The sequence below is a fragment of the Mytilus galloprovincialis genome, chromosome 8, assembly GCF_965363235.1.
Source record: "Mytilus galloprovincialis chromosome 8, xbMytGall1.hap1.1, whole genome shotgun sequence".
In the NCBI taxonomy this organism is placed as follows: Eukaryota; Metazoa; Mollusca; class Bivalvia; order Mytilida; family Mytilidae; genus Mytilus; species Mytilus galloprovincialis.
In genome coordinates, this window is record NC_134845.1 from 6,499,668 (window position 1) to 6,526,451 (window position 26,784).

The 26,784-nt window shown below is 34.5% G+C and overlaps 1 long non-coding RNA gene across 1 annotated transcript in view; it reads left to right on the plus strand.

Moving 5' to 3' along the window:
• LOC143084949 (uncharacterized) overlaps positions 1–26,784 on the plus strand; it is an 87,897-nt gene that overhangs the window by 32,368 nt on the left and 28,745 nt on the right. The window contains exon 3 of the long non-coding RNA XR_012981216.1: positions 5,515–5,744. This is a non-coding gene — a long non-coding RNA (uncharacterized LOC143084949). The remainder of the gene's footprint in view (positions 1–5,514; positions 5,745–26,784) is intronic.

The window sequence follows — 26,784 nt, forward strand, 5'->3', positions numbered from 1 at the left end:
GAAGAGAAATAGATTGTTGATAACAGTAATCTTTAAGTGACAAAATCATACACATTACAAAATAATTTCTTAGCTTGAAGTTGCACGCCAGACTTTTTTTTACCATACCCAACTCGTCTTCATTTAATTAAGGAATGACTGTGGCACCGTTAAAGTCCACAATTCCTCTAAAGTCCACAACACCGCTAAAGTCCACAACAAATTTCCGCTAAAGTCCACAACGCCGCTAAAGTCCACAAACTTTCCGCTAAAGTCCACAAAATCACCTCCGCTAAAGTCCACAAGAAAACGCCGTTAAAGTCCACAATAACAAGTTCCGCTAAAGTCCACAAAAAAGCACCGTTAAAGTCCACACCAATTTTTTTATTGTTAAAAACATATTATTCGTTATTTTTATCCCGTTATTACAATTCAAAGCATTGGCCTTTCTTCTCGGTAGTATTTTTTTTTATCAGTTTGATACATGAAAAAAGTACAGTATCGGTATATGATTTTGTTCTATCAATTTTGATCTTGATGGCCAATTTGGACATCATTTCTAAAAAGTTTGTAAATTCGTTATTTATTATTACTGCATTCAACAAGTAATTTTTTTCTCTTATTCTTTGCATATAATCACTTTTTGACATAATTAATGTACAAAGCAAATGTGCCTCCTTATCTATAACATTTGAACGGCATGCAACAATCTTGATTATATCATTAAACAAAAAAATATACTAAGTTTATGAAATCCCAAAGGTCTCCTGTCGCAAAACTTTCAAAAAAGTTATTAATTTCTGTTATGATTTTCAGAGCGGAAAAATGAAGCCAGTATGATAAATTCCAAATAAAAAAGGAAATATTCTATGCTTTAAGTAAAATTTTTATCGATTAGTATCAGATATCGATGCGTTGAATGGGTTTCTACCAAAATGTCACAACAAAACCTGATTTGGTCGATATAGGAACTTAGGAAGATGTGGTATGAGTAACAGTGCCAATAAGACAACTCTCTATCCAAGTTAAAATTTATAAAAGACCATTATAGGTCAAGGAACGGCCTTCAACACGGAACCTTGGCTCCCACGGAACAGCCAGCTATAAAAGTCCCCAACAATTACAAGTGTAAAACCATTCAAAAGGAAAAACCAATGCCCATAAATGGGGCTTAAGAAAATTTACATACACTAGTTGTTTATCTTGGTAAATTGTTTTAATCACATGTAAAATTACTCACAAGATTAATTTCTATAAACTCACAAAACGCTAAATCTGTTCTACAGTATTAAACCAATAAAATTGTATTGAAAAGAACAGAAACATTCTTTGATATTATATAATTCGTAAAAGTTTCAGCTTAAAACTTCATACTAGTCTTCCATTTAGCCTTTTCAAAATACTAAAAAAAGTATCTTTAAAAGAGAATAAAGAAACGAAATTAACTCTGAAAGCGATACCGTGAACTTTGATGTGACGTACATTTTATCAATCAATATGACTATAGGATAGTTCAACAATTGTTGGTGTTCGGGCTCAATGCAAGATGAACGTTCCTATCGCCTTTACTCTATATCCACATCCTGTCTTTATCCTATATCCACACCCTCCAATGCTCAAAGACACTTATTTTTATTAGTTCTGGATTTCTCAACACACAAATACGTCTTTTATTATAGGTGACAAATACTTCTGACCATTTTACTTTACTGGCTTATCGGTTTTTGAAGTACAACGTTCCTAAATGTTCTAAAAACTTATCTTCCAAAATATACATGTATGTACTTCCATAACTTCAATTGCATTTTGAGCATTTGAACTTAATTTCATACTAAAAAATGTAGCGTCACTTTTTAGCTCTTCTGGCCCGAAGGGCCAAGTGAGCTTTTCTCATCACTTTGCGTTCGGCGTCGTCCGGCGTCGTCGTCGTCGTCGTTAACTTTTACAAAAATCTTCTCCTCTGAAATTACTTAAACAAAGTGTAACTAAACTTATCCACAATCATCATAAGAGTATATAGTTTTAAAAATGTGTCCGATGACCCTGCCCGCGAACGAAGATGGCAGACATGGCTAAAAATAGTACATAGGATAATATCAGTTTTTGGTTTATATCTCTGAAACTGAAGCATTTAGAGCAAATCTGACGGTGGCAAAAATGTTCATCAGATTTAGAGATATCTGCCCTGAAATTTTCAGACAACCAGTTGTTGGGTTGCTGCTCCTGAGTTCTTTGCTATTATCTTAGATATTATTATATATATTAATATCTAATGATATCTTATACTATAAATTATGATTTTAACCTTATTTTACATGATTTTCAAAGGATCAATAAATACAGGTGAGCGACACAGGCTCTTTAGAGACTCTAGTTTATTTGGTTAAAGTTTTTATTTCATTTTCTGACTCTTGATAAATTTGACAAATGCACATGTATGGTCGACCTCATACTAAAATATACGAGTATACGCATACAGTACGAGTATACGTTCAGGTATACTTATATGGTCCACATTGTACGCGTAAGGGTTCAAATCAGATATACTCATATTGTCTGGAACATATATATACATGTAGCATTGTTGAAAAAAAACTTATTCTTGTACTCATCATGGATAATATACAATACAGAATCACATTCGCGTATAATTTATTCAATTCATCTTTCATTCTGAAACACATTCATTTTCCTTTTTGAAAACAAAACAAACAGTTGTTTATAATGTCTGTGTCATTTTGGTCTCTTGTGGACAGTTGTCTCATTGGCAATCATACCATATCTTCTTTTTTATATGCAAACCAAAGAGTGATGGAAATCTGCTGAGCACCACAAAATGCATGAATGTGTGGTATTCCTTATCATTATTTTGATTTCAAAAAAGAACATGATGGATCCATGTCTATTTTTGAGATTTACGGACCGTTTTGGCTGCTGTGGAACCTAACAGACACTGAATGGAAATCTTACTTATGTTTTATAGATATTGCAAAGGAAATTTAAATATTAAATATAGGCTCCAAATTATGTCTCAAGCATATAAATAAAGAGAACGCTATGTTGGAGTTTCTTGTGGATGAACAAATATTTCCTAAAGAATAAAAACAGTATAATAGTTAGATAACTTTTCAGAAATGTTGTCTGTTTGATTGATAGAAAATCGCATAAAAATCGATAAAGCAAATACTATATTATCACAAATATAATTTATGCTGACAAGAAATACTTTCTAAGAACAAAAGTCCGTGCTTTTAATTAGATCTATAATATCGGGTGTAAAAAACAGAAAATTGTCTTTTGATAATGAAAAAAAAAAATGTTTGGACTTTAACGGTGCTTTTTTGTGGACTTTAGCGGAACTTGTTGTTGTGGACTTTAACGGTGTTTTCTTGTGGACTTTACCGGAGGTCATTTTGTGGACTTTAGCGGAAATTTTGTGGACTTTAGCGGCGTTGTGGACTTTAGCGGAAAATTGTTGTGGACTTTAGCGGTGTTGTGGACTTTAGAGGAATTGTGGACTTTAACGGTGCCACAAATGACTGTAATATTTTTTCTGTCTATGAAGAAATAACATAAAAAATGTGGTGCACACTGAATAACGCGCGTAGTGGGTTATTTAACAGTGTGCACCACATTTTTTTTAATGGTATTTCGAATAGACAGAAAAAATATTATAGTCATTTCTTATAATTTAATTCTAAATTTCATTTTAAGCCTTAGAAAACCATGAAAAAACGTTGATGACGTCACGGTCACATGACTAAATTATGTCTATGGGCTGATAACAAAATAACGTCAGCCAATCAGAGGACGTGTTACATCCAAAATTAAATTATCTTCAAATATATAGAAAAATGTTCATATAAATGCAAAATAATATATGTGAAATTTTTGCATATTAAATGATTTTCAAGTAAATGGAAAGATTGCTTTTTTTGAAACTCATAAAATCCTTCATCATGAAAATAGTTGATTATTGCTTACCATTTGTGGTACTCAACTTACTATTGATTTTATATGATAATCAGTTAAATCAATATTTGAATTATCCTATGACAACAAAACTAATTATGTAATTACTGAATCTCTTACTATTTTCTATGTCTTCATCATCACTAAATATTTTCTCATAATTAAGGGTGTCATCTAGTTCATCTAGGTCATCTGTGGCCTCTTTATTCTCGTTGTACGGTATTGTTTTATCCAAATCTACTATTACTGTATTAAAGGACTCTTTGTTTATTACTGGCCATATCATATCTGATGTGTGTTTTAATAAATCGGTTATGTCACCGTCGTGATCGGGGATCTCCTCCAATGATGTTATAGTCAACAATTTGCAACACAAAACAAAGACAAGGCCTTCAGTGAAAAATGTCCAAAAATCCTGTGTGTCTATGATGCAATCTATTGTTTTTCTTTTTCACATTTTTGAATTTGAAGCGATTGCGAATTTGAAATAATGACCCACGTGATCCAGCACTCTTTCCATCGAAGAACTTATTCATACAGTCCTGAAAACGAGCGATTGCAAAAAAAAAAATTAAAAGGACAATAGAGCTACGTTTTCGCAACTGGTAAACTTTATACATCATTCATGCCTTATTTGCTTCTTTCCTTGCATTCTACTTGCATTACAAATAACGTTGCATTGAAAATATCGAAAATACTAGTTTTGAACAGCATTTGAAAAACCATGCCTTTATATGTATACATGTTTGATTACTTTTTCACGGCGACGTTAATGTGGGAAGCCACATCAATCTTTTACCACTAACTCCAATGGAGATGATTAAGGGCCTAAAATTAACAATTGATAACTCGTTTAACCAAATAAAAAGACAAGAAATAGAATACAGAAACGTATTTAATGTTGGTTTGTTGTTTGGAATTGTATGCACGACGACATTTTCAATATTAATAAACTAAACGTTACATTCAATTTACAGGTAACGCTTATTTCGAAATAACGGAGGTACAAGTTTTTTTTTATTTGTGTTTTTTTTTATACAGAAAATTGCCTGATTGATCAGTTGAGTTTCCCCAGAGAAAACAATTTGTAACTACAAAATCGTATGCTGAATAAGCACCAAAAATTCATTTCATGACGTAAACAATCACAATAAATTCGAAACATCGAAACTTTGACCTCAGCTATTGTTATCATTCTTTTTAGTAATGAAATATACAAAGTTGCAGAAAATCGCATGATTCACAAATCGACAGCCTCCGTCAACAGGATTATGGTTTAGCGCGTATGCAACAGTAGCGAAAAAGTGAACGCGTTTAGATTCACTAGCATATTGATTATTTTATTTATGTTCGATTTTATTGACTTTCATTCTGTTACTGGTGACTTTGTTCTCATAATAACATATTTTCTGTTTAAGCCTAGAAAATATAATACTTATTAGTTTTTGTCGCCAGATAACCTTAATTTCTGATAGTTAAATTGTACGTTTTGCTTTCACAAATTATCATACAACATATGTATATCTTATAAGCTAAAATACCATTTTGATTTATATTTTGAAGGTTTACCGAATTCTGAAGATTTTGACATCACATTGATGGTGTGCATACTTAGAAACCTCACTATAATTAAACAACCAATTAACGGGTTTGACGTTCTCCCTCCTACCAATGAAATTCATGATGGGGCTGACCTGGCCAGAATTAAATATCGCAGAAATAAGCTGGCTCATACGATTGAAACAAAAATAGCGACATCAGAATTTACAGATATATGGATAGAACTGTCAGAGGTATTGTATTTTAACTTACAAGGAAGACAGACAGACAGACAGACAGACAGACAGACAGACAGACACACACACACACACACACACACACACACACACACACACACACACACACACACACACATATATATATATATATATAATGTCTGACGAGGTCATTGGATCCTTACCAGTAACGATACCTTTACGCAATAAATACATTATATATGAGTACAAAGGTTGCACAAACATTACAAATATAAAAATAACTATTCAATTAGATAAAGATATCTTAACAAATTTCGGAGAACAGAATGATAATAATGATGTTTAATGAATCACATCAATCTACTCTTATTTAACTAAAAAACCTTCAACGTTATACCAATTAACAGTTTAATTAGGTCTTTCCACTTTTCCGTGGAAAGACCTATAATAATTGCTTTTCTTCCACGGCAAAGTGGAAAGACCTATTGAATTGTTCTGATTATTAGGTCTTTCCGCCTTTCCGAGGAAATGCCTTTTGATTTTGTTCTGATTATTATTATTATTATTTTTTATTTTCTTCCGCTTACTTTTTTTTCCTTTGCTGTTTTTTTTTGTTTCGCCAGTTGTCACTTATACCTATGGTATATGATATCGAACAGTACATACTCTTTTGAAACTGACACTGCGTAACAAAAAACTTTTCCATGTAAGATTTATCTCCCAAACACAGATTTTCTTGTTACTTCTTATACGTCGCAACCGTATAAGAAACCGACAAATTTATTTTACAAAATTGCTCGTTATATCCTTAGGATGATTTGATTAATTTGACCGAAGCTATCCGGAGACTCCATATGATAGTTACCCCCCCCCCCCCTTATAAATTTGATATAAGTGATATATGCATTTCTTTCTGGTAAACCATAAGTGATAGAGACCTAGGGTCTTTTGATTTTAGGTCCTTTGTCCAAAAAAAAAGAAAGAAAATTAGGTCAAGGTCAAAGGTCAAGGTCATATTTTAAATTTTGATTTTGGCTTATTCTCACTTGTTTTTATAAACCGTTCAAGATATTGACAACATATTTTTGTTATATTGTCAATTTCGACATGTCGCAACTTGTAAATTTTGGTTAAAAGGGTGCATAGACATAAAAAGGGAGTTTTAGACCTTCTCATATTTGGAATTACAGACCTAGGGTCTTTTGATTTAAGGTCCTTGGTTTATAAACTTAAAATTGAGCTCAAGGTCATTGTAAATTTGACGTTCTAGATTTTGACCTTTGCTTTAAATTCATATTTATACATTATAAAGCCATAGGAACTGAAATTTCAAATTGAATTTTAATATTTTCATATCAAAGCATATTGTAAGGGGTGGAAAGACCTTCAGTTGTTCTCTGAACAATTGGTTTTTAATTATTATTTTTTTTTCTTCCGCTTAAGTTTTTTCCTTCGCTGTTTTGTTGTTTCGCAAGATGTTGTTTATTTGTAGATATTTGGAATATGATATAGAACAATTATTACTCTTTTGAAAACTAACACTGCGTAACAGAATACTTTTCCATATAAGAGGTATCTCCCGAACACTGTTTTTCTTGTTATTTCTAAAACTTCGCAACCGTATAAGAAACCAACAAATTTATTTTTCCAAATTGCTCGTTATATCTTCAGGATAATTTTGACCGAAGCCGTTTAGAGATTCAATATGAGAGTTCTTTTCCCTTTTTTATTTGATATAAGTGATATGTATTTGTAACTAGAAAACCATAAGTGATAGAGGCCTAGGATCTTTTGATTTGAGTTCCTTGGCCAAAAGTGAAAATGAGGTCAAGGTCAAGGTCATGTTTTAATTTTGATTTTGGCTTGGTATCACTAATTTTCAGAAATCTTATAAGATATCGACAAAATATTTTTTACAGAATTGTTAACTGCGACATGTCGTTACACGTTAATTTTAGTTGAAAGGGTATGAGACATTAAATGGAAGTTTACGCCCCTTTTATGTCTAATATTAGTCGTATGGTAGTATAACTCATTAACAATCTATAGAAGAGGCCGAGAGTCTTTTGATTTGAGACCCTTGTTTCATGACCTTGAAATTGAGGTCAAGGTCAAAGTTTGATTTGATGTTCTAGATTTTGACCTTTGCTTTAACTTTTAATTTATGCATGATAAACCTATGGGACTTTGTGCATTAAGTTGCAAGTCATATGACCTTGAAGAAATCAAATGGAATTGACCTTTTGTAAACCGGAAGTAGCCATTTTTTGTTCTTATTTAATGTATAAGTAAATGGAACCATATATATTTTTCGAATCAGTTCAAATAAACTATAAAATGAGACTGAAATTGACATTTTTCAAACCGGAAGTAACAACTTATCTCCCTTATTTGAAACAAAAATGTGAAGAAACCATATATTTTTAAATTGCAACATACAATAAGCTACCATTTGGCACTGACTTTACCTTTTTTTATCGAGTTTTATTATTTTTCACATCAAAATGTATCCTATCCAGTGGAAAGACCTTCAATTGTTCTCTAAACAATTGGTTTTTAATTATTTTTTTTTCTTCCACCCAATTTTTTTCCTTTGCTCTTTTGATGTTTTGGAAGATATCGCTTATATATTCTGTTTATGATATCGAACAGTTAATACGCTTTTGAAACTGACACTGCTTAACCGAATACTTTTCCATGTAAGAGTTATCTCCCCGAAGACTGTTTTTCTTGTTATTTCTAAAACTTGGCAACCGTAAAAGAAACAGACAAATTTATTTTTCCAAATTGCTTGTTATATCTTCAGGATGTTTCTTTTAATTTTTAACCGAAGTCGTATAGAGATTCCATATGAGAGTTATTTACCCTTTTGTATTTGATATAAGTGAAATGTATTTGTAACTGGAAAACCATAAGTGATAGAGGCCGAGGGTCTTCTGATTTGAGATCCTTAGTCAATAAAAATGAAAATGAGGTCAAGGTCAAAGGTCAAGGTCATGTTCAAAATTTTGATTTTGGCTAGTTATCACTTATTTTCAGAAATCTAATAAGATATCGACAAACCATTTTTACATAATTGTTAGTTGCGACATGCCGTAACCAGTAAATTTTAGGTTACGTAAACATTTAATGGGAATTTACTTTCGTTTTGCAATACGAATCTGTATATATAAATCAGTTTTTCTATGTGTTTGAACAGTTTTTATCGCAGTTATATGACAGTTTTGAATGATGTACTTGAATACTCGAAGCTAAAACATGAGGGTGCATATGTTTCGATAATTAATTCAATTGGTTTATTGTCGAGCCATCGACTTTTGCCGAAAAAGCGAGCCATAGCGATTCTAAATTCCGTCGGCGTCGTCCAAAGATATTCACTCTGTGGTTAAAGTTTATGAAATTTTAATACCTTTCTTAAACTATCCTGGATTTCTACCAAACTTGGACAGAAGCTTGTTTATGATCATAAAATAGTATCTAGAAGTAAATTTTTAAAAAGAAAATCCTGTTTTTCCGTATTTTACTTATAAATGGACTTAATTTTTTCTGCCAGGAATCATTACATGCACTCTGTGGTTAAAGTTTTTAAAATTTGAAAAACTTTCTTAAACTATCCTGGATTTGTACCAAACTGGCACAGAAGCTTGTTTATGATCAAAAGCTAATATCTAGAAGAGAATTTTGTTAAAATTTTATACCTGTTTTTCCGTATTTTACTTATAATTACATATAGTCTGCAGTCAAAGTTTTTAAAACATTCATTAGATTCAACTATCCTGGATTTTTACCAAACCTGGACAGAAGCTTCTTACAATCAATGATAGTATCCAGAGGAATATTTTTATTATTTTTTTTCCTCATTTTTGTTGAGCCTGCGATTAACACCAAGTGCAATGTTTGATATCCGCCTCGAAATCATGAATAGTTGGCATAAGTAAAAACAGTCGACATTATTATGCCTACCTCGAATATAATAGTCCTCACACTTGTTCTGTTTGCTCATCATCAAATCATCAAGTACCATCAAGTTTTTACGGTTGGCATCAAGCTCTCGAGGGTCTGGAAAATCTCCACATTGCTCGAAAAAGAACGCGTCGATACCACTACGATGCCTCGGTGGGGGTAGTGTATCAATCATATCAATCAGTGATGCCGAACATTTGTCTTTGATGGATAATTGTTCACGTATATTATCTTTTGAGTAAACTTTCTTGAGTGCTTTTTCCAAAAGCTGATAGATTGGTTGATGGAGTGATTTTCCAAAGACATGCAAACGATCATAATCTAAACACCCTGGTCGATATAGCAGGTTATTCATCAATGTGGATTTACCACAATCTGATTTTCCAATGATCAGACATCGGATTGATCGCTGGGGGAGAAGGAAGTGATTGCTTCTACCTGCAGTAGTTTCATTGTAAGAAATATCTTCAACGTCCATTTATTTAAATAAAATAACAATCTATTGTTTGAAATGTAAGAGGAATACAAAGACGAATAATCACTACGACGTTACCACTAGCAATGGACGACGACGGGGTGCAACCTGCGCAGTACGTGGATCGAAGAAATCTCAGTTTGTACAAACTACTGGTAGTGGTTTCATGAAAAAATCGATTAATAGCCTACCAGTGGAAATGCATCTTCATGGACACAATTTCACAGGACCTGGTACCAAACTGAAAAAAAGATTAAATGCTATTATTCTCAACATAAGGATACAGCTACTCGTAACTCTATATGTGATGAGAATATGCTCAGTCAACTGGATGCAATCAGTAATCCAACAATGAGGGAACGAGTGGATCGAGGTATCGTTAGACCTCTCATTAACGCCAAAACACGATTTGGTCTAGGCATTAAAAAAAAAAAAAAAAAAAAAACAAGCAGAAATGCGTTGGACGGATGAATTAGCCGATGAGTTACACAAACCAGTTCGACATAAATTCTAGAAACCACGTGTAATTGTAGGGGGTGTGGATGAAACTTGGACTGCTGATCTCGTTGACATGAGTGCCTTCTCTCGTGATAACAAAGGATTCAAATTCATTCTGAGCATTATTGATGTGTTCTCTAAATACGGTTGGTTAATACTCCTCAAGAACAAGAAAGGTGTAACGGTACGGGATGCCTTCATAGTGTTCAAAGAGCGCGTTTCCAAAAAATTGTGGACAGACAAAGGTTCTGAGGTTTACAACAAGGATGTTAAGCAGTTGCTCCAAAAGCATGATATTGAGCTCCTCTCCACCGAAAATGAGGAGAGGTCGAACGTTGTTGAAAGAAAATATGTTCAAATATTTCTCGGCCAACTCCACACGCACCTACATTAATGTGTTGGATAATCTTGTTCACCAGTAAAACACCACCAAACATAGATCAATCAAAATGACCCCTGTGATTGCAAGTCAGAAGGAACATGAAAACAAGGTATATTGGAATTTGTATGGAGACCTCCCTCCCATTCAGCAGGCACGGTTTCGTATAGGTGATAAGGTTCGAATTACCAAGAAGAAAGGTATAATCGTAAAAGGATATACACCCCGATGGACTGAGGCAGTGTTCATCATTTCCAAAGAATTGCCCACTCAACCACCAACCTGTGGAATCAAGGATTTAAATGATGAGGAAATTAAGGGAATCTTCTATGAACCTGAACTTCAGAAAACTGATCAAGAAATCTATCGGATTGAAAAAGTCTTGCGAAAACGGGTTAAGAATGGTGTGAAAGAGTCCTTCGTCAAATGGAAAGGATATCCCAAGTCATTCAATTCATGGATCAAACAATCAGACATACAATTTTAACTTTTTTTTCTTACTTTTTGCCATCCCTCAAAAGAAGGCACACAAAAGGCAAGATCTATTAACCCTAGGGATGCTCTCGTTGGGTGATAGTTCTTATGGAGTCAAATTTATTCTCCAATATGGTGAAAGCGATTTTAGATACAGGATCATTTTCGTCCTTGGGAAGTGGAGGGTTTTTTATGTGATGCTTTTGCATGTCTATGTCAGTAAAGATTTTACCCCCATTGGTGTTAACACATTCAGCCTTACTCGCTTTATCTTCCAACTTTTTCTCGAATCCTTTGATCATTGTGTCATATTTCCTTTCCATTCGTGTTATATCCTGAACACATTCGAAGTTTAAAGTGACTGTGTCTTTCTGGACCTCTTTGAATCGTCCTTTGACCTATCGTTTTGTCATAGCGTCTGGTGCATCCGTGGGACCTTTTAGATCAGTAATACGATTACCATTCATGTCAAGATTTTCAAACAAATTAGTTATGCCTGCTCTTCTCTTGTCATAAAATCTAAATTTGTCTACCGTGTTATTTATTTATTTATATATGAGCAATGAGAACACCACTTCATCAAACGTCTGACCTTCTGACAGTAATTTTAACACATTCAAACAGAAATCTCCACATACCACTGATCCTCGCATCTGTAGTTCATCTGTGTTGTATTGAATAGCGGCCTTTTCGAGTTCAATGTTGGACAGGGGCTTGATTGGAAGAATTATACCATGAATACCGATTTTATCCATTTATTTTATAGTGTCCATGTGATATTGCGCTGATTCCATCCTGCAATATATGTCGCTTGTCATCTTTAGCTGAAAGTGCAATCTTGTTGAATTCTTCAGTGAAAATGTTGTGAACGCGAAAACTGATAATGTTCATTGATTTATATACCTCTTCTTGTGTGTCAAGACATCGCTTGTATTCGTCGAAGTTGATACCATTTTTGATTAAATTCGTTTTGACTCCCTTAGCCCTCTTGGTCACTTCCTCACCCACCTTAAATGCATACATTTTTGCTCAAAGGCCTATAAATTCCGTCATTATTTTTCCACCACATTCATCCTTGAACATAATAACGATTTTCTTGATGACACCCGTTGGAATTCTCGATGGATGTTCAGCTGGAAAATTGGATGTGTCGAATTTGTTCTGGACGTATGGGGAAATGTCCTTGTAGAAATCCTCTGTCTGAATTTCTTAAGCCAAACTGTCTGTGTCGGTGAACAAAATTCTGCCATTTCCACCAAATTTCTTTCGCATGAAATTGTAGTGGAAGTCATACATCAAGGTTTTTGACAAATCTAAGATTCAACTTCCTAAATATACTGGCTTGTTGAACTGAAGCTTGGTCTTTTTCATATGCACTGCAACCAGATTTTCACTGAAAATAACCCTCCGATCAAAATAAGGTTTGTCTACAAGTTTCAATGCTTGTCTTTCCGATGTCACAAGTTTGACATTAACCCTCTTGCGGATATTCTCCATCGTTTTTTTTTTAAAATACGGAATTGTTCATCATTTTCTCAGATTCATTATTGACCTTGGCGCGAAGGTTGGTGTTGAAATCTATATATTGTTTGAGATTCCTATAATGGAGCACATTTTTGGTACGATTATTCAGAGAAGGGATTAATTTAGGTACCTTGTTGATCACCATACTCTCGGGTGCCAATGGATAATCATTTTGCTCGTCGTGTAATTCTTGGGGATACTCGAGGTCACATTCAATCATGTAACCATTCTCATGATCATCTGCCCGGTCCCTAATCTTTTCGATTTTTTCTGGTTTAATCCCTGTGGGCAAAGGTTTGTGACATGGCATACCCATAAAGGTTGTTAGAATCCAGATATGTCAAGTATTTAGTTGCTTGCGTTTTGTCATAATCACTCATGTAGGGATTGTTGGCCTTGCCATGACGGTGGGTTATCATAGCCGTCCCTCCTCTGGTAGCTCTCTCAAACATGAGCTGCATGTCAGGGTCAGACAGCAATTCCAATTTAACCCCTGTCATTTTAAGTGCTGTATCATAGGCCAATCCTGGTGATGTGTAATACCACATAGGGTCCAGTTGGTAATTTATCATGCATACATCCCTGAAATGTTCCATAACGTCTGTCAATAACATCACATCGGTCAGTAGGTACAGATCGGGAAAGTCTCCCATGGTCTTACACTCAAACGTTTTCCATATTTTCTGAGCGTATTCATAGTCTGATAATGGTACTTATGAATCTAATGATGAGGTAATTAATTTGCAATGTACTGATACAAATGTTTTATGCAATCCCCCTGAGGCCTTATCACCTGTTGATTTAAGCTTTGTTTTTCAATTGGATTAAGTGTATTAGTGACAGCATGTTTATTTGCCTTACTAAATAATAATTGTTATTTATTACCTAATTTACAAGAAACATCTGAAGGAAAGGATAATGTTTATGACTTTTCTTTAACAAAGGGTATAAAAATATGTTCACATAATGTAAACAGACTTGAACACAAGATGGATGAAATCAAATACAATTTAATGTTCTCTGAAAATCCTCCAGATATATACTGTTGTTGTGAAACATTTTTGGACAGTTACACCCAGGATAATTTTATACAAATTCCTGGGTTCATTTTATACAGAAAAGATAGACTATCACGAGGTGGAGGTGGTTTGGTTACTTAATTTTCAGAAAAAGTAACATTGAATAGAAAAGCTGAATTTGAAATAAGTGACATTGAAACAATGTGGTTTGAAATTAAACCAGTTCACAAAAAATCATTTTTATTATATTCAGTATACAGACCTCCTAGTTCACTAATTAATTGGATTGATAAATTTGAAAAAGAAATTACAACTGCCATCAATCATAATTCAGATATTATTTTAGTTGGTGATTTTAATATAGATTTTTTAAATCCTAATAAACAACCACAAAAATGGCTGAGTTTATTAGAAACCTACAATCTCAACCACATAATTCAAGAGGCAACAAGAGTTACACCTGATTCTAGTACACTAATTGATCATGTTTATGTCACCAATAAAGATTTGATACTAGAATCACATGTTGCTAAATTTTCAATAAGTGATCATTATCCAGTTTGTTTAACTAGAAAAGAAAAACATTCCTCTTATATCAAAAAAGATATTCATACTACCATTTCTTACAGAAATTTAAAAAAATTCAATGAGACAAATTTTCTAAGTGACTTAGCTATTGCACCTTTTGATAAAATTGAACATGAAAGTCACCCAAATACATGTATTCAGATGTGGTATGACATATTTAATGCAGTTCTAGATAAACATGCACCAATTGTTACAAAAAGAGTAAAAAGAGACAGACAACATGAACGGTTCAATAATGAAATTGCATATGCAAGAAAAATGAGAGAGAAATACCATAAATTAGGAATGTGGTCCGAGTTCAAATTTTGGCGAAACAGGACAAAACACATAATCGATGAATCAAAAAGAAATTTTTATTCAAAGATGGTAAAAGATTCAAAAGCTTCTAAAGATTTGTGGAAATGTATTCGAAGTCTTAACCCATCCCAACAAGAAAAGCCATATGAACTTTTAAATGAAGATGGTGTTAAAACTAATAATGTCAGTGACATTTGTAATGTTTTTAATAAGTTTTTTACATCTTGTGTTGAAACCCTGAGGACTGACAGATGTATGAGCAAAACTCATGATTATGCAAAATTAAATCATTTTGTACAAAAGAAATTTACCAAGTCAGAACAAGTAAAATTTTCAATTCCACCAGTCGCAATAAATGGTCTATTTAATGAGATGATCAAACTTGACATTAATAAATCCACTGGATCTGAAAACATAGGACCAAAAATTTTAAAATTGAGTGCTACTTTCATAACGTCATCTTTAACTTACATTTTTAACAGAATAATAGATACAGGTACATTACCCAGTGTTCTAAAGAATACAAGAGTAACCCCTGTTTTTAAAGCTGGTGAAAAATTCATGGCAACAAATTATAGACCAATTTCTGTACTTCCCGTTTTATCAAAACTTTTAGAAAAGCATGTTTCAAAACATTTGTATGACTACCTAAAAAGATTAGATCTTTTACACCCAGCACAGTCTGGGTTTCGACAAGAACACTCTTGCCAATCTGCCCTTATCAATATCATAGATAAATGGATACAGGATATGAATGATGGTAATATCAACTTAGCAGTCCTGTTGGATTTTAAGAAAGCTTTTGATGTAGTAGATCATGATATTCTCTGTAAAAAAACTTGAAATTTATGGATTTGATAATACTGCTGTTTCTTTTTTTAAATCATATTTGAATGAAAGAACTCAACAAGTACAAATTGGTAATGCTCATTCTGAAAAACTTTATATCAAGTATGGTGTCCCCCAAGGCTCCATATTAGGCCCCCTTCTGTTTATATTATACATAAACGACCTTCCTATTTATATGCAAAATTGTTGCACTGATTTATATGCCGATGATTCAACTTTACATCTTTCTGGTAATTGTTATCAAACTCTACAGTCAAAGGTACAAGAAGATTTACATGGTGTAGAGGAATGGTGCAATGATAACAATATGTTCATCAATAAAAATAAAACAAAATATATGATTATTGGAACGAAGCAAAGAGCAATGCCACATTACAATTAGAGTTGTTTAACTATTAACAATCAAGTGATACAATCTTCCACATGTGAAAGTCTTTTAGGCATTAAAATTGACCCTTCCCTCACATGGACAAACCAAATTGATGTGATCTGCTAAAAATATCATCTAGACTATATCTTCTATTAAATATTAAAAAATTTCTAAATCTAGACTGCAGAAAATTATTCTATAATGGTTATATCTTGCCACTAATTGATTATTGTTGTATAGTGTGGAGTAGTTGTAGCAGTGAGGGTTTAAAAAGGATATTAAAATTACAAAAGAGGGCTGCTAGATTAATACTAGAAACAGACCCATTCGCTCCTTCTGCACCCTTATTCAAACATTTAAACTGGATGACAGTTGAACAGAGAATAAAATATCATAAGTTAGTGATGACATTTAAGTGCATTAAAAATGATGCCCCATCATATCTTACTAACAAGTTTCATTATGTTTCAGACAGAAATCCATACCCCTTGTATTTTGGACCATTCTTGTGGAATAATTTGCCAATACCGTTAAGAAATATTACAAATGTTAATTCTTTCAAATACAAAATAACAGATCATTTATTGAAATCAACCTAGCTATATCAATAATATTAAAAACTGATCATGTCATCATGTTTATTTTTTTCATCACATTTTATCAAGTTGTATTAAACATTATTATCATACTTGACTTTTTATACTAATGTATGCAATGTATATGTTTGCATTTTGTTTGATTTCTCATGATGAGGGCCTCAGGGAAGATTAGTTATATAGCTAACTGTGTAACCCTCTTAAAATAAAGTATTGTTGCTGTTGTTGTTGTTGTTATAGTCATCATCTTCAATATCCTCACCGGTGAGTCTACTGTAAAATTCCTCTTTGGGAGGTAGTTCAGTCTTCATTATTTATTTTGGACTATCTACGTATTCATAAGGATACACCCCTTTTCGCAAGAGTAGTTCATAGTGTTCATGAAAATTCCCTCTCACTGAGTTGAACAATTTTTCTATTGGTATATCATAGCCTTCATCCATGACTTTGTTGGTGAAAGTATTATCACATCTTATAACCTCCTTAACTTTCTGTAAGCACCCAGTGAGTATATGTGAAAGTCGTTCTGATGACACATTGTCCTTATTAATCATGAGGCCGTCAAACACAAGTGATCCAACTTCAATACCTTGCTCTGTATAATCAAACGCGGTCATAAGGACTTTGTTTTCCAGACTGCACATCACATAGTTCCCCGTGGTCCCTTCGATGTTGTAGTCAGTGCCCTTACGATCCTTTGACTTCTTCACCATCTCATAGAGGTCAGGTCTCAGGTTGACGATCAAGTCACTGATATGTCTCATCCCACTATTAAATTCCTTGTACCATTCCGGGTCCTCAGGCACTAGCTCGACCTTTCTTCCATTATTGATTGCCAGTAAATGCGTATGACTTCATCTCGTGCTTTTCCCGTGCCCGCCATCCAATCTGTCATGTACTCTTTCCGGTTTGCTATGTAAGCATCGAATCCTGTACAGTTGATGCCATTGTCGTGGCAGTACCAGGATAGCAGTGTAGGGTGGGAATTCTTCATGTCGATGTCATACATGAAGTCCTGACACAATGTATGTCTGATCTTCCTACTCATGTTCTGGATACCGAGGGCACCTTCAGTCCAGTACCTTTCAAACTTATTTCTCTGATAAAAGTTCATCAGCATTTCACCTTTCCCGTTGACCTGTGCATTAATTTTTCATGAGTGTCAGCTGCCCGTTTTTGTCTATCTTTTGTCCATTGATGAACCGACTTCCCAGCTGAAAATCATCAGGGATTGATACGATATGTTCCAGTTTACGCGCGTCAATTACTTCTCGCAACGTGGTTTTTCGCTCATTCTCAGATTTAGCAGGTGTCATTCGGTATAATTCAGTATCCAGTGAACATTCGCTGAACACTTCTCGAGAAATGTTCCTTCGTCAAATTCTTTACTAAGGTGTCTAGTGAGTTTCGCATGAATCTACATGAATCAATGAATCTCATCTCTATTGGTCCCACTTTCTTCGAAAAACTGATATATTTCTTATCTGTTTTGGGAATGCAGTTAATTTGCTCACCATTAAATCCTAATTCTTTGACAAACAAATGTGCATCATATCCGCTCAGATTATGAAATACAATGGGGGCAACTTTTGGAAGTTGAAATGCTAAATTACACTCGTTATGCGCAGCACCATGATACTTACCTGTGATATGGTCATGATCTCGAACCATGTCCCCATCGAGCTCTTTACTACATATATGGCAGGTCATGCTGGATTCATGTCTTTTTTTGTCTTTCTCGGTCATCATCATCATGTCTTTCTTGTCCTCGGTACAAGACCGGTAATGTATAGTTCCCTTATTCATATTTCACGTGATAACCGTATCCTGATGGTTCGTGATGCTGATATTGTTTCGTGTATGGTTTTGATGTGTTGGGCTGGCATGTGTTGATTTTCTCCACAAAACATTCAAAATCTGCATAAATGGCAAATGGAACTCTCATTGCATGGTTGTAACTCTCGAATTGTGTGAAAGTCCCTGGCTCTGGCAGTTCTATTTCTACCGCTTCTTTCTGACTACAATAGTCAAGATGGTCAGCATGAATGTCTTGTCTGGTTAAATGATTCAAATACCTACGACAGAAAAAAAGCTCATGACTGTCTGACGATACTTGTAATCCTAAAATTCGTGATAGACTCTTCACCCAACAATAATGTTCCTGTTTTTCATCATCTTCATCATTTGTCAGTAACATGAGATCTACCATATTTGTACCCTTGTTCTCCGATATTCTCAGGGGATAAACATCCAGCTCGCGTTTCTTGGTAACCTTATCCTGGGTATTCTCATTTCCGAACACATTCACATTGATGTTTGGGTTAAGCTTTTCAATCTTATCGATTGCTTTCAGTGACACTGGGAATTCAAGTCGAGTTCGTCAGCCCATTTCTCGTATTGTTTCACCCGGTCGGTTTGTTTCTGATCTACCTCATCATGATGAAGTGCTGAAAGAACAGCCCACTTAAAACATTGCCAAACCGTATTTTTTACGTTGATTATTGTCTTCTTTAGCAATAGATATTTTGGGAGTCCTATGAATGAACTACCGGCTAGCGGTTTGAACTTACTGAAATGAATATCTAACCGTTTGATTTGACTAAACACCCTCCCACTGCCTTCGCGTTGATATTTAGACATTCTTTCTTTGATCTTTTCGACCGCAGTATCAATTTCCTGCTCAAGGGCTGTTGCCTCGAGAATGGTCATCTGCAAAAATCTAAAAAAGGTTCCGTTTTTATGAGTTCATCAGGTGGTGTAGTGCTTGGTTTCATCATTTCAACTATAAAAACCAAATCCACTTTCAACCCTTTTTTCTTGGTCAACGCCCTTTGTATCTTGCTAATGATGGTGCTTCGACACAGCTTCAAAAATGTATTTACATCATTTTTCTTTTTGGATCCAATTTTTACCGTGCCAAATACATCATTAAAATTGAGAATGGAAATGGGGAATGTGTCAAAGAGACAACAACCCGACCAAATAAAAAACAACAGCAGATCATTCAATGCCTCACGTCCGTCCGTTATTTCTAGTTCTTCATCAACGGAAGCCTCCTTAATATTATTGATAATAAGGGTACTTAAAATTTTCTTTGTCAGTCTGGAATGGGTATGAATCTCCCGCCTTTTTGCAAGTGCTTTCAACTGTTTCATAATAAAAACCACTTCACGCTTTAATCTTTGGTCTGTTTTGTCCTCAATGAGGTTTACCAGATTGACTTTCGACAATCTACAATACCCCTTCAAGTTCCCTTCCCTGCCAATTTGTCGCAATTCCTTGATGGTTTTGTTAACCTGTAGTTTACCATTACTGATAACCCCATCATCATTATGGTTGAACTGCCTTCTGTGCCTCCAACATTTCCAATCTTCCCCTGGCTTGTTCTGACAGTGCCCATCTATTCTCTTTAATGTGGTCCCACAAACATTTGGTAAGTCCTCAGCGCTCATATTTTGTAATGATGCCATATTTTTATTACCTCTACTGACACATTCCATTAAGGTGTTTAACCCTTTTCCCTCGATACTCATTTTTTCAGATGATGGTGATTCCATAGTGTTGATATCCTTACTGACGCTCCCCTTTAGCTATTTCAATTTTGTGATATTTGTTCGGGTTTTCTTCTTACTGTGCATGCGCAGTAATAATCAACCTCTCCCTTTCCTTCCATCTGTATGATTTTAATTTCTAGTCCGTTTTTTTTTGGAACCAGACCGGAAGTTAAAAAATCCAATTTTTATATTTTTATTTATTCTGAAAAATTACTTACATCCAAACGAGGTCACATGAATTGTATTCCCGATTGGACTTCTTGCCAAATTTTTTCCCATTGCTTATCACATAGGCCCCATCTAGACTTTCCGTTTCCTCGATAAGACGTTTTGTTCATCTAAGAATTGTCTGAACCTTATACCAAAGGCTGCAAAACTTGTGCAATTTTAATTACAGATTCTGAATTCACTAGCAATTTGACCAAGAAGTCATATTTCACCAGAAGTTACGATGATCTGAATTGTAAATCGATAAATGTCGTCTACGGATAAGAGTGCAACCTTTGCGGATTGGTATACGTCGGTGAAACGAAAGGAAGGCTAAACAAACGTATGTGCGGTCATAGATCAGACATTAACCTCAATGCTAACGACATTCTATACCAGCATTTCAATCAGCCCGATCCTTCCATCGTTTCCATGACAGTTCGCATTATCGAAAAGATATACCATAGCTCTAACAATCCTAATCTTTCAACGACTCTCCGTAGACAAAAAGAGGACTACTGGATTAGACAATTGGGAACTGCGACACCTTATGGTTGCAATGACAAAATTGATGGTGTAGGTATTCTATCTAGTCCTTCGTGTAACTCGGTGAATGTGATGAATATTTTCAACTCGACTCCTCGACGTAGACGCAGTCATGGTCATCGTCATTATACATCACCTTCTCTGCATGATGTATCTATTAATGACTTGCTGCCATTTATACAAAAGCCGTTAGATATTCATCACATTCGCACGAAACTTTATTCATTACCCCTTTCAAAACTTCATTCTCTGTTCAATTTATGTTTTGAATCCACTGTTACAAACCCTCATTCAAACCAATACAAAATTACAGCTATAATTTCGGATATTGCAAGTCACAGACTTTTCAAGCCAGTCCGCATTGGCAAAGATGAAAAGAGAAAAGATCTTTCCTTAATCTTTCCTTTACCAACAAAGGTATCGATGGCGTCATCTTAGGCAATATCCTTCATCATAAATTAGTTCAATCGAAAATACCTCCTTATTTCAAAGACCAGTCTGTACCAATCATTTCTTATACCTATACCAAACCTATTGCAACTAAAATTTTCAATTACAAACACGTTTTGCAGGATCTCGATATTGACGACTTCAAGTCTAAACCTCCTGATTGCACTTGTGCTAGTTCCCAATTCACATATAATCCTGCTGGCCACGTTATTACCGGTGACCTCAACATTGTTAATAACACTTTTCTACGAAATGTGTTATCGAAAGGTCCGAAATATCGTGAGCCTAAATCCATCAATTGGAAATACAACTTTAAAATTTTGATGGACTCAGTTGAGGATTATGCAAGGCAATGGGCTAAGCGCGAGAAGGAAGACGTAGACACTCTTTCCGAATGGATTAAGGCAGTGAGGTCGTTGATACAAATCAGAATTAAGAAACTGAATGGGTCTATCAATGCCCATGCTACGTCAATCTTTAAAGACCCAAATGTTGCAAAGCACCTATCCTACCTCCATGACAAATATGTTGTTGTTCCCGCAGATAAAGCCCCAAACAATATCGTTTTTGTGTGTAAAACTCATTACATTAACTGCTTGATAAACGAATTAGGTATTTACAATTCACTTGGAAACTCAACATATACCCTCACGAAACTTACCAAAGAGGAAATCCTAGATAATCATAGGTCTGTTCTGTGTTCCTTTGGAATTTCAACCAAAGATGAAGAACTGGATCTGCCATCACTATATTGGATACCTAAACTACATAAGTGTCCTTACAAACAACGGTATATTGCTGGGTCTTCCAAGTGCTCCACGAAACCTCTTTCGAAATTATTAACATCCATTTTATCAGCAATCAAAGACGGGCTTCAAAGTTATTGTGAAACTGCCTATTCTAGAGGGGGCGTGAATCAGATGTGGATACTTAAAAATTCCAAAGATCTTTTAGAGTACATACAATCTAACTCTCTTTCATCGTGTAACAGTATTAAAACATTTGACTTTTCTACTCTTTACACTAGTATTCCACATTCCAAACTAAAAGATAAATTGAAAGAGTTGGTATTGCTTTGCTTCGTAAAAAAGAATGGCCAACGTAGATACAAGTATCTTGTCTTAGGGAGGGATACATCCTACTTTGTAAAGGATCACTCTGATTCGAACAAAAAATTCTCTGAAACTGATATTATCAAGATGCTTGATTTCTTGATTGACAACATATTTGTTACGTTCGGAGGACGTGTTTTTCAACAGACTGTCGGCATTCCAATGGGAACAAACTGTGCCCCTCTACTTGCCGACTTGTTTCTTTATTATTATGACTTCTTGCAGGAACTTCTTAGGAAGAAAGATAAGAAGTTAGCAATATCCTTTAACTCTACTTTTCGCTACATAGATGATGTTCTTTCAATAAATAATTTAAAATTTGGTGACTATGTGGAACGCATCTATCCAATCGAGCTAGAGATAAAGGATACTACAGATACACTTAAGTCGGCCTCATATCTTGACTTACATCTAGAAATTGACAATGAGGTTCGGTTGAAAACAAAACTTTACGACAAAAGAGATGATTTCAGCTTTCCAATTGTGAACTTTCCATTTCTAAGTAACAACATTCCAGCAGCACCTACATATGGGGTATATATCTCTCAACTGATACGATATTCCCGTGCTTGCATTTCCTATCATGATTTTCTTGATAGAGGGTTGCTGCTCACAAGAGGCTATTAAACCAAGAGTTCCAAATGGTGAAGTTGAAATCATCCCTTCGTAAATTTTACGGACGCCATCACGAGTTGGTTGACCGTTATGGAATAACCGTTTCACAAATGATATCGGATATGTTCCTTACGTCGTAACTACAATCCCCTTCCCTTTCATGAATGTGACCTACCGAATTAGACTATTTACCGGATTTGTTATCACATAAGCAACGCGACGGGTGCCACATGTGGAGCAGGATCTGCTTACCCTTCCGGAGCACCTGAGATCACCCCTAGTGTTTTGGTGTGGTTCGTGTTGTTTATTCTTTAGTTTTCTATGTTGTGTCGTGTGTGCTCTTGTTTGTTTGTCCTTTTCATTGTTAGCCATGGCTTTGTCAGTTTGTTTTAGATTTATGAGTTTGACTGTCCCTTTGGTATCTTTCGTCCCTCTTTTATAAAACAAAATACCATAATTCCAAATCAAATGCAAACTTAGATGTTAATTGCGCAATATTTACATAAAATTGCATTTCTTAAAAAACAATGACATAATTGCACTAAACGCTAAATGTTTCTTGAGGTATCAGTATATATGTCAAAAATATAATAAATTATTGGTTTATAAGCCAAGATATTTTTTGCATCATTGTAAACTGTAATTTGTGACATATAGGTCTAGATGCGGCCTTTTAATGCAACTTTTGCAGTTGCCCTTAAAAAACACCATTTAGATAATATTGATCATTTTGCTTTTTTTGGCTAAATAATATAGTAAATATCGAAAGAAAATGATTAACCGGTTTGGAATAGGGGTATTGAAAGTGCTTTGATGAATAAACAAGGTTCATATAGTAAAAATGAGTTTTTGATATCGAAAGACGAATTTTTATTCTCATTCAATATTCGAATTAATATTGTTTGCACAATGGGCTTTTATGTTCACAAACAAGGCTTATTCTTTTTTTTATGTAAGCTCTTTATTACATATTTTATTAGTTGTTTTATGACTGCAAATTACTGTTCTAGAAGATTGAATATCCCTACTGAACAACTCAGTTACCACCTGTTTTATGTAGTGCACACTTCTGTGTAGTGTTTTAAGGACTATAGATTGTTTGTCCGACTCTTTCGCTTTGTTCATGGTGTTTTTTCTTCAACTATCATGGTTTGACACTGCCTCATTGTTGTTTTCTTTAAGGCAAGGCAAAAAAAACCTGCACGTTCAGATATTGATGCAAGATATAAACCTTGTGTCCCTACGTTCGTTTGTCTTTAAGTGCACATATGGAAATTGTGAATGAAGGGATTTTTTTTTCAGGATAAACAAATAGAGTTGAATAGTTAGCAATATAATGTACCATTACATATCTGCTTGTAATCTATTTCATGTCCTTAAAAAAATCTTACTTAAATATAGATCTATAATTTCGTTATCCTCATATGATAAACTAGCATGCGAGTTATAACAGATCTGAATTTAAATCAGAATGTTTTAACCTAAGCTATTTACACTAATGCATACCACTTTGTGTTTTTTTTTTCACGTCAACTAATATCTTATAAGGTCTTTGCACCATTAGAAACCAAAACGAAAATAATGACTATGGTTTTAGACTGTCTCATTCTTATATATGCCCATGTTTAATCATTGCATGGCAGATGACCTCCTTAACAGAAAAATGACAAAAATAAAGTTACTCCGAGGCAAGCTCAAAACGGATTGAAATGGTGCATCAGACCTGGCGTTATAGCAAGCTAAACATATCACTTGTATGGAAAAAGCGCTCTGGTTTTCTGAATGTCTCAAATGAGAAAAGTGTGTGGAACATTTACAATTGAATTGTAATGCAAAACCATAGGCAATTAAATTTAGAATAAAAGTGATTTAAAGTGCATATTTATATATCAGTTTTTATAAAGAAAATTTATTTGTAGCATGAAGCTGTATTAATTTAAAACATCTACTTCAACACTGCATTGTTTATTTAGAGGTTGCCTACTTTTACAAAAGGCCATTGATGCTGATTGGTTGATTTTTTTGTGTGACACCTACACAGTAATTTCGTCATTCATACTAACAAATATAATAAAATTGAGAATGGAGATAGGGAATGTGTCAAAGAGACAACAACCCGACCAAATAAAAAACAACAGCAGAGGGTCACCAACAGGTTTTCAATGTAGCGAGAAATTCCCGCACCCGGAGGCGTCCTTCAGCTGGCCCCTAAACAAATATATACTAGTCCAGTGATAATGAACGCCATACTACTTTCCAAATTGTACACAAGAAACTAAAATTAAAATCAGGCTCCTGACTTGGGAAAGGCGCAAAAATGCGGCGGGGTTAAACATGTTTGTGAGATCTAACAAATATAATAAATGTATAATTGACGGGGATTGTCAGTTTTCTTCTGAAGGTCGGTTGATCTCTCTTGGCACTCCGGGTCCCTCCTCCAATACAAACTGATCGCCACAAAATACTGTATATCATGAAGATATATGAGGTATGGAACTGGCATGTCAGTAACTACTGTATGTTAATTTATGTTGCACCGTCATTTTTGCTAAGTTTCGTCAGTTCCCTATTCTGACATCGTACTCGGACTTCTATTTAACTGTGTTTTACTGTACGTATTGCTGTGTGCTTATTTTGCATTTGCTAGAGGTATAGGAGAGGGTTGTGATCTCACAAACATGTTTAACCCCTCCACTTTTTTGCGCCAGTCTGAAGTGTTTTTTTTACTTTAGTTCATTTATATGTTTGGGAGTTATGTGTGCGTCTGTTTTCACTAAACTGTTCTGTTTAGATGTAAACTTTAGCCAGCCTCCGGGAGCAGGATTGTTTAGTTGTGTTGAAGACCGGTAGGTAGCCTTGGGCTGTTTTCTGCTTTTTGGTCAGGTTGTTGTCTCTTAAACACACATTCCCCATCTCCATTTTAAATGTTATTTAGTAGTCAATAATGCCGAAAGTGGCATTAAACATTAAACATCTTTATACTACAGTGTAGTTTTCCGAAATTGAAAGTGTAGTTACAACAAACTGCTAGAATTTTCAAATAAAAATAGATTTGCAAAATGTGTCAATTTACATTTATTTCAAGAAATAATTATATAACTTGACTTGATGTAAGATTGGCACAAATAAAATTTGAAGTCGCAAGCTTATAAACTTTTATGTCCTTAGTCAGTTTATGTTCCAGTAGAAGCCAACAAGAAAACAAGTTTTCTAAAAATACATATTGAATTATCAAAGTTTTGCTCCCTAATTCCCCCCCCCCCCCCCCCCCTAAAAAAAAAATGAATCCCGCGTGTATTATATCCTTTAAACACTCATGTAATTATAAGATTTTAGTTTTTTAATCTCATATTGACAACATATAAATTTTGTTAATACAGAACAGTGAAAAAGCGAGGCTTTTTGCAGACGGTGGTATTTTAAGCAACTGCACGAGTTGCTATAATTGGCTGTTTAGTTAGCATGAAGGGTAATTGCAATATTTTGATGATGTCAAAAACTTCCGAAGCACAAAATAGAATATTTTATTTGGTTATATGGTGAATCACAACTGAATAACA